Here is a 9,062-nt window from a genome sequence, read left to right as displayed (position 1 = left end):
GGCCTTATTCTTAGGATGCAAGGTTGGCTCAATGTACATATGCAAATCAATAAATGGGATTCACCACATAAACAGAATTAAAAACAAAGACTATGTGATCATCTCAACAGGCGTGGAAAATGATTTTGATAAAATCTAACATCTCTTCATGATTAAAAAACCTTCAACAAACCAGGCATCGATGGAATATACCTCAAAATAATAAAAACCATCTATGTCAAACCCATAGTTGGCATCATACTAAGCCAGCAAAAACTGAAAGCATTCCCCTTGAGAATTCGAACAAGACAGGGATACCCAGTTTCTCCACTCCTATTCAACATAGTACTGGAAGTCCTTGGCAGAGCAATCAGGCAAGAGAAAGACATAAAATGAATCCAAATAGAAAAAAAAAAAAAGTCAATCTATCTCTCTTCACTCTTGATATGGTTCTATCCCTAAGAAAAACCCTAACGACTTTGCCAAAATCCTCCTAAAACTGAAAGGCTTCAGTAAAGTTTTAGGATATGACATCAATGTACAAAACTCAGTAGCATATCTACACACCAATAACATTCAAGCTGAGCCACATACACATACAAATACTTAGAAATTCGGCTAACCAGGGAGGTAAAATATCTCTACAAGGAGAACTGCAAACCATTGGTGAAAGAAATCATAGATGACACAAATAATAGGAAAAACATTCCATGCTCATAGATTGGAAGAATCAATATTGTGAAAATGGCCATATTACCTAAAACAATCTATAAAGTCAATTCTGTTCCTATCAAACTACCATTGTTATTTTTCACAGAATTAGAAAAAAACTACTCTAAAATTCATATGGAACCAAAAAGAAACCTGAACACCAAAAGCAACCTTAAGTAAAAAGGATTATATTATCTAACTTCAAACTATACTTCAAGCCCACATGATACTGGTACAGAAGCAGACACATAGATCAATGAAGAAGAATAGATAACCCAGAAATAAAGTTGCCTACCTACAATTATCTTATCTTTGACAAAGTTTTCAAAAATAAACAGGGGGAAAAGGACTCCCTATTCAATAAATGGTGCTGGGATGACTGGCTAGCCATATCCAGAAGAATGAAACTAGACCCCTACCTATTACCACACACAAAAATTAACTCAAGATGGATTAAAGACTTAAAGGTAAAGCCTCAAGCTATAAAAATCCTAGAAAACCTAGGAAATACCCTCTTGACACTGGTCTTGGCAAAGAATTTATTGCTATTACAACAACAACAACAAAAGGACAAGTAGGATCTAATTAAACTAAAGAGCTTCTACACAGCAAAAGAAACTATCAACAGAGTAGACAGACAACCTACAGAATGAGGGAAAATATTTGCAAACTATGCATCTAACAAAGGTCTAATATCCAGAATTTATAAGGAACTTAAGCAAATCAACAAGTGAAAAACAAATAAGTACTTTCAAAAGTAGGCAAAGGGCCAGGTGTGGTGGCTCATGCCTGTAATCCCAGCACTTTGCGAGACTGAGGTGGGTGGATCACCTGAGGTCAGGAGTTCAAGACTAGCATGACCAACATGATGAAACCCTGTCTCTACTAAAAATACAAAATTAGCCAGGCATAGTGATGCATGCCTATAATCCCAGCTACTCAGGAGGATGAGGCAGGAGAATCTCTTGAACCTGGTAAGTGGAGGTTGCACAGAGCCGAGATCATGCCATTGCACTCCAGCCTGGGCAACAAGAGCAAAACTCCATCTCAGGAAAAAAAAAAAAAAGTAGGCAAAGGTCATGAACAGACACTTCTGGAAAGAAGATGTGTAAGCAGCCTGTAAACATATGAAAAAATGCTCATCATTACTAGTGATCAGAGGAATGCAAATCAAAATAACAATGAGAGACCATCTCACAGTCAGAATGGCTATTATTAAAAACTCAAAAAACAGATGGTGAAGCTATAGAGAAAAGGGAACACATACACATCGCTGATGGGAATGTAAATTAGTTCGGCCACTGTGGAAAGCAGTTCGCAGATTTCTCAAAGAACCTAAAACAGAACTGTCATTTGACCTAGCAATTCCATTACTGGGTATATATCCAAAAGAAAACAAATTGGCCAGGCGCAGTGGCTCACGCCTGTAATCCGAGCACTTTGGGAGGCGGAGGTGGGCAGATCACCTGAGGCTGGGCGTTCGAGTTCAGTCTGACCAACATGGAGATACCCCATCTCTACTAAAAATACAAAATTAGCTGGGCGTGGCGGCGCATGCCTGTAATCCCAGCTACTCGGGAGGCTGAGAATCACTTGAACCCAGGAGGCGGAGGTTGTGGTGAGCCGAGCCCACGCCATTGTACTCCAGCTTGGGCAATAAGAGCGGAAAACAAATCATTTTACCAAAAAGACATACACTTGCATATTCATAGTAGCACTATTCACTATAGCAAAGACACGGAATTAACTTCAGTGCCCATCAACAATAGATTGTATAAGGAAAATGTGGAAAATGTACACCATGGAATACTACGCAGCCATAAAAAGAATGAAATCATGTTCTTTGCAGCAGCATGATGGCACTGGAGGCCATTATCCTAAGTGAATTAATGCAGACATGGAAAAACAAATATTACATGTTCTCAGTCATAAGTTGGAGCTAAACACTGGGTACTCATGGACATAAAGATGGGAACAGTAGACACTGGGGACTCCAAAAGCAGGGAAGGACAGAGGTAGAGGCAAGGCTGAAAAAGCTACTTATGGGGTACTTTGCTACCTATGGGGTACTATCTGGGTGATGGGCGTGTTCACACCCCAAACCTCAACATCACGTGATATACCTTTGTAACAAATCTGCACATGTACTCCCAAATCTAAAACAAAACTTGAAAAAAAAAAAAAAGACATATAGACCAATGAAATAGAATAGAGTCCAGAAATAAACCCTTGCCTCTATAGTCAAATGAGTTTTCACAGGGGTACCAAGACCAGTCAATGGGGGAGAAAACAGTCTTTTCAACAAACAGTGCTGGAAATACTAGGTATTCACATACAGAAGAATGAAGTCAGGGCGTTACCTAACAAAATTTAACTTGAATGGATCCGTGACCTAAATGTAAGACCTAAAACTATGAAACTCTTAGAAGAAAACATAGGGCAAAAGTTTGCAACATTGAATTTGGCAATTGTTTCTTGGATATTATACCAAAAACAGAGAAAATATAAGGAAAAAATAGAAAATAGGAGTTCATTAATTTTTTTTTAGTTGTGCATGAAAATACACTATCAACAGAGCAAAAATGGCAGCCAACGTATTGGGAGAAAATGCTTCCAAGTTGTATATCTGTTAAGGGACTAATATCCACAGTTACTGTTTAACTGGTATAGAGTTTTCATTTACCAAGATGAAAAGTGTTTTGGAGATGAACAGCAATGATATGACTGCATAACATGAATGTATTTAATGCCATTGAATCATACATGTAAACATGTTAAAGATGGTGAATTCTGTGTGTATTTTACCATAATAGAAAAATTGAAAAAAAACTCTCCTAATATCCTTGTTTATTCTATCATCTTTGTAGCTTCTAGCTTGATTTTAATTGATTTTGTTGCCTTCACTATAGGTCTGATTTCTCTGCATGACATATAATTTTTAATTTGATGTCAGACATTGGGAATTTTATCTTATCATGTGTTGCACACTTTTTATCTTTATAAACTATTATTGAGATATGTTTTGGGATACTATTAAGTTACTTGGAAATAGTTTGATCCTTTCTGATCTGGCTTTTAAGCTTTGTTAGGTTAAACCAAAGCAGTATTTATACAAGGGCTAATTTTATCCCACCATTAAGTCAAATCCCTTCTGAATATTCCACGTATTGTTCCATGAATTATAATGTTTTTCATTTTGTCTGGTGGGAATGAGAACTATTTCTGGTCCTGTGTCAGACTCTGGAAATTGTTCCTTCTAATTCTTTCAGGTGGTTCTTTTCTCAGCCTTGGGCAATTTTCTCCTATGTATGCCCTTATCAATACTAACTTGAAGAATCTATGGGGAACCTGTAAAGATCTTTGCAGCTCTCTCTTTGGATAGTTGTCTCCTCTCTGCCACACTGTCCTGTGAACTTTAGTTCCCTTGTCCTTCTCACACTATCAACTTTGTCTTCCCTACTCAAGGGATCCGGAGTCCTCATGGGCTCCCTGCACTATAGGTTGGAAACAATCTTTTTGTTTTGTGTGTATTTTTTTTTTTTTTTTAAGAGTCAGGGTCTCACTAGTCTTAAACACCTGGCTTCAAGCGATCCTCCTGCCTTGACCTCCCAAAGTGTTAGGATTATAGGCGTGAGCCACTGCACCCAGCCAGAAACAATCTTTAGGCAGAAAGCTGGGAACAATTGTAGGATTTCCTCATGCATTTTTTATCTTTCTGTAATCACTGGCATTCATCGTCTAGTGTTCAATATCTTGAAAGCTGCCCTTTCATGTATTTTGTTTTCTTCAATTGTTTCAGACTGGAGGGTAAATCTAGTCCCTCTGACTTCACCTTGGCCAAAACTGGGAGCAGTTTCACCTTGCTTTTTAAAGCATATTTTCACTGTATACAAATACAAAATTCTAGGTTACCATTTTTAACTCTGGCACTTTAAAAATGTCATTTCATTGATTTTTGGGTTTCATTGTTCCTGATGACGTGACAGCCATCTTTCATGTTTTTCCCTTTGGCTCTTTTCAAGGTTCTTTTTGGTATCTTTCATTTTCAACAGCTTGATTATCAAGTTGATGTGGTTTTCTTGGTAGTTTGCCTATTCAGGATTCAGTGAGTTTCCGGATGTATGAATCAATGCTTTCTCATCATTAGAAGGCATATTCCTCTGATATTTTTTCTCCTCTTTTTTTCTCTCCTAAGCCTCCTATTATATACATATATATTAGGCCGTTTTATATCATTCCCCAAGATCCCTGAATCTCTGTTAATTTTTAAAATACATATGTTCCCTATTATTTAGATACTAAAATTTCTCTCAATATTCAGATTCACCAGCTCTTTTTTAAAAATCTGTGATCTTCTCTTTTCTATTGAGCCAATCAAGAAAATTTTTCATTTCAATTATTGTGTAAGTTCTAGAATTTACATTTAGTTGGTTTATATAACTTCCATTTCTCTGCTAAGACTATTTGTTTACTCATAAAATAATATATTTCCCTTAATTCTTTGAACACACTTTTATTTCCATAATGCACAAAGGCTATTTCACAATCTTCATCTGCTGAGTTTAACATTTGAGCCTTCTCATGCTCACTTTCTGTTCATTGCTTTCCCTGCTAACATTGGTCCTATTGTCCTGTTTCTTTGTGTGTGTCCTAATTTTTTATTATATATTTGACATTGCAGATGGTATGTTTCAGATATCCTAGACTATGTTATCTTTCCTTGAGGAATGTTTGTTTTTGTTCTAGCAGGGAGTTCAATGCCGGCTGATCACTTTAGAATTGTATAGGCTTGGTTTTATGCTTTGTTAGAATGAATTATGGGAAGCAAAATGTTTTTTGCAAGAGCCTCTAACTTAGTGGAACTTGATCTAAAAACTCTCCTTTGCAAATCTTGTCAGGGCATAGTTCTAGGCTTTGTTTGTACCTGAGAAGACCAGTTTTTACTCTAGGCTCCTTAGTTCTAAGGTCCTTTTTGCATTTTGGATGAATGCCCAGGATATTTTTAATCTTAGCTGAATTTACATCCCAGGTTGTTAAAAGGTGCCAAACAAATCTCACTTTTGCTGAGCTGGACTGCTAATGTCCCTTGCACAACTACCCTGGTAGCTCTAGTCTACTCTCAGCCTTGTAGCAGTCACTGGTAGGCCTTGGGTGATGTTGCCTATGCTAAGGATGGGAGGTAGATTCACTTACAGCTTTCTGTGGCCACTCTGCACAAATCCCTACACCCTTGTGCCACTTTTGAGAAATTTCAGGCACTTCAGCTGAACTGAATTCTGGTCTTTGCCTTTTCAGTTCAGTGGGACTATCTTGCTCTGCTTGAATTTTAGCATGCTGATCTGAGGTTGCAGAACTGTCCACCAGTGGAGAGCTGGCAAGTTTTCCTTATCCCAGATATGACAGTCTTGTACTGCTTATCAAAGGGGACCAATAGATTTTATCTCTTTCCCTCTCCTTAACAGGCACTGGGTCATAGGAAGCTAATGTGGGAGTTCTTCTAATCACTTAAAACTCTTCTTTTCACACTTTTCTCTAAGAAAATGTATAGGAAATATGGGATTCACTTGTTTCCGAAAATCAACTTTATAAAGGTTGCACTAGGGGTTGGGTGGAGATCTCACCAGGTCTGAGTCTCCTCACTTTCTTCTCAATGCTTGCATAAGGAAGGTGGAACAACATTAGAAAATTGTAGACAGTCCATAAAGGAGTTTATATGAAGACTGGTTTTTCTAAGCAGGAGACAATGTTCATTCAACAAACATTTAGCACGTGTTTACTTTTAGAATTGGATATTCAAGAAGAAACCTGGACAGGGTCTCTGCCATCAAGGAATAGACAATCTAAAGAACCATTGCAGTTTGCCTTATTTATCCCTGAATCTAGTTCTACTGATTTCTTAGGACAAAATTACATCCTACAACTAGCAGCGCTGACTTCCCAGAGACTGTAATTTTGTGCTGTGGCACTTAGTTTCTCCCAAAGGGCATGACCTTAACTTCGTAACTAGGATGAAAGATGTTCATAGGGTTGTACAAAGGGCCCTTAGGAACGGATTGGGAAAGGAAAACATTTTATCATTCTATAATACCAGCTTTCTCTTGCATACTTATTTATAAAACTAAAATAAAGCATAAAATACTTATAAAGTCATGGTTGCTGCAAGTGACTTCCAGAGAAAGGTTGCATTCTCAGCAGTTCTGGGTTCTATATAGGAATTTCAGTTTGAATGACATGTTCCTTTTTCCCCACCCATTCTCTCTCCATCATCTTTGTTCCCCAATCCCTTCTTTTCTCCTACATTTTAAAGACCTGCTCCCACATCATCTCACAGCCCCTTTGCTTGTCTCTTTGTTCCTTTCCATCCTCGGTTGAGGACAGAAAAAGAAGCCAGTGTTCTGAGAACAGTTTTTCGGGAAATGCTCAGTTGTTTTTTGTTTTTGTTGTTTTTGTTTTGAGTGGGGGGCACACTTAGCAGAAGAAATAGCTTCTAATACCCAAATGTTCAGATTTATCTCGTCACATTTGTGAAAGAAAGGTTAAAAAATGAAAAGTTAGCATAATTCTGATAAGACAGAATTACTAAGAACTACACAATTAAACGTGAAGCTGAATTGGAGGAGGGGGTGGCTATTACACGCTCTGAGAGAACTAAGGTCCTGAACGTGGATTTCTGTATGAACTGGGTTGTCTTAACAGTTGAAATGCCTTCGAAAGAGCTTTGGGCACATCACCTTGAGCTTGGTGCTGGAAGGAGGTGGGCGACGAGCCAGGACTGCTGCGGGGCCCAGATGGTCCTGGTCCAGGCAGCTCTCACGGCTCTTTCCTTCCTGACTGTAATCCCAGGCAGTTGGCCCAATTCCTGCTCCATTTCTGGGCTGCCTTGGGTGGGAAAGCCCTGCATATGGAATAGAATATAATTTCCCCATGTTCAATCATTCCTGTTTACTCCAAAAATGAAATGAAGGCCCTTTCAGCCCATGGAAAAATGGAATAAAGCACACATGCATGAACACACACACACAGACGCGCACACACACGCACACACGCACACACACACAAACTGGCTAGAAATTGAAATCTCTAGATCTTTCGGAGTCTGTCCTGTTTCATTGTTTCTTACTCTGAATTGGTATCATATGCCAAGGCCTTCTGCTCTCCCGTCTATTCTAAGGAAAGGGAAACAGGAACTGAATTCATGTGTGCTGAGCACTTTCACATATATCCCACTTTATAAGAGAAGAAATGGAAACTCAGATTAGTTAAGTAGCTTGTAAAAGATTACAAAGCGGACAACTAAATTTTGACTCAATTTCTTGGACTTCTATGTACCATGCAAACCTTTTATTCTCTCATGTATTATGTAGGTCGGTGTATACAACAATTTAAGCAGAAAAAGCACTTTTTTAAACAATGAAATTGTATATAGTATGCCTCTATATAACACAGGTAAAATCGGCACTGAAGCTGCAGAGAGGAGTCTGGAGCTTTATTTGGAAATCTCTGGACCTTGGAAATCCAGGTCCCATGAAGGCCCTTGCAGGTGCACATGAAGGTGGACTCTGGACACTGGTTGTTCCAGGCAGCAGTTGAACTAGGAGATATAATTGTCAGTTGCAAAGGTCATTTGTATCTATGGGGAATTTCAAATGACTGACCACCTCCTCAAAGCACTATTTTGCTTAGATAGAAAAATTACCTTTGGACATTCTCTCATAGATCCACATTTATGCTTTGGTGTAGACGTTACACAAAAATATCAATAAATCAGGGCAAAAATTAGTGGATCTTAGTCTCAACCCTGCCCATAATAGCCAGGCCCAAACTAGGAGTACACACACATTTGCTTCAAGTTAATCTGTGGTGTGGTAAGCACGACAGTGTCCTCTCCAGCTCTTAGGAGGCATGTGGGACAAGGATTGGTCTTTCACTGGTGAAGGCACCAAAGCAGCAGAGCTACTGGAACACAGCCTAAAAGAGGCTAAGACAGGTGCCATGAACTGTTTCTAGCTCACAAAATACAGCTCTCCTGAGATTGCGCCACTGAACTCCAGCCTGGGTGACAGAGCGAGACTCTGTGTCATACACACACACAAAATACAGCTCTTTGCAAGGTAAGCAGGTCATGGGTGTTACTAGCCTGAAGCAACCTAGTATCTTGCAGTATATAAGTAAGAGCGCATTTTTTATTAGGAAAACAGCACAGGGAAGTTAGTTTATTGCCTCATCTCCAAAACTAATCTTATTATAGGATGGAATTTGGAAGTTTGGGTAATTTGTTTCATTTGCATTGCAGCAAATGGAAAAAAAATGAGAAAATGACTATTGTGACATTATACCTTGGTGACAACGCAGTGGATTTACAGAATGCAAAT

Source organism: Macaca mulatta, chromosome 11 (assembly GCF_049350105.2).
Source record: "Macaca mulatta isolate MMU2019108-1 chromosome 11, T2T-MMU8v2.0, whole genome shotgun sequence".
Classification (NCBI taxonomy): Eukaryota; Metazoa; Chordata; class Mammalia; order Primates; family Cercopithecidae; genus Macaca; species Macaca mulatta.
Note: the sequence above shows the minus strand (reverse complement) of the source record.